The sequence below is a fragment of the Penaeus monodon genome, chromosome 12, assembly GCF_015228065.2.
Source record: "Penaeus monodon isolate SGIC_2016 chromosome 12, NSTDA_Pmon_1, whole genome shotgun sequence".
Classification (NCBI taxonomy): Eukaryota; Metazoa; Arthropoda; class Malacostraca; order Decapoda; family Penaeidae; genus Penaeus; species Penaeus monodon.
The window spans coordinates 173,431-174,848 of NC_051397.1; positions in this window are offsets into that span (position 1 = coordinate 173,431).

The window sequence follows — 1,418 nt, forward strand, 5'->3', positions numbered from 1 at the left end:
ACATATATACTTACATGCATACATACATATGTAGATAGATAGATAGACAGACGTGGCTATAGATATAGATATATATGGATGGAAGGATATGAAAAAATACCCGTCGGCATGACGGCCTGAGGCTTCTGCAGGAATATTCCTGTAGCGTTGTCATTTGGGCCAGTGAGTTGCACTTTCTCTTTTAGTGACATCGAGCAGGTGCTCTCACATACACGCATTTCGCGTCACAGAGTTTGTGAAGAATGATCAGTGACAACATATCTAGATATTTGCCATGCAACTACAACAAATCATTAACCGCAAATGTTACTGAAAATCCAACAAGATCAGCGGGGTGAGTTACCAAAGAGTAATTGAAAAAGGTTGTATATTCTAGGGATCGAATTGTTTGAAGCGCAGTCAGTATTAGCGTATTTACTATGATGCAGTTTTAGAATCTTTTACAAATAATTTTTCCTTCTAGTATCTACAAAGACTTCGAATAGCAATATAATTGATTAAGTCACAATATTTTTAACAATAAAACTGTATATTTTTATACCTTGTTTAGCAAAGTTATTGATTGTGCCATCATAGACAAGTTGTCAGTTGACAAAATATTACCGGCTTTTGATTTAGCCAAATATATTTTATTATTTGTTTTAGCTGCGTTGCACCCACGAAACCTATTTGCCATCGGTAAAGAATGTATTCCCATCTATGAATGTGGTGTTCCGCAAATCGGCTTCGTCAGCGTGATAAACTTATCCCGGAGCTTGTCCAATATTTCGTTATCTGAACTTTGGTTTCCTAGTGTCTGTGCATGCACCTGGAGTGCTGAGTTTTTCAGATGGCTTCTGTAGATGACGAAACAAATGCAGTTCGAATCCTGTGAAACACTGGAGTATAGCCACACACTCGCACACGGTAGAATAGTAGGTTAACAGATCTGCTATCAGCGGCACTACCTAATGTTAAGAGCTAATTAGATACATGGAATTTATGTTTATCTATGAACATGATTTATTCATGTAATTCATTAATACTCCCATTCCTATTTGATATTAGGCAGCAGGTGAAGGCAAGTGATCATTCTTTATTGTGTTTTGTTTAATGCTTGTACATAAATCATGATATTGATAGTAAGTGTCTTTTATTCTCAAATATATAATTCACTTGTTCATTCACCCTATGGCAATGCGCCAGAATTTACGCCACAGGACGCTTGACGTTAACGAAGCGTTCACGACCGTATTACGACAGCAATGAACTGCGAAAGAAACATTGGTCCCAAAGTTGCCATGGTGAAGACTACACTTTTACCAAGGGATATGGGAGGTAATGGTATCATCATTATCTCTCTCTCTCTCTCTCTCTCTCTCTCTCTCTCTCTCTCTCTCTCTATATATATATATATATATATATATATATATATATAT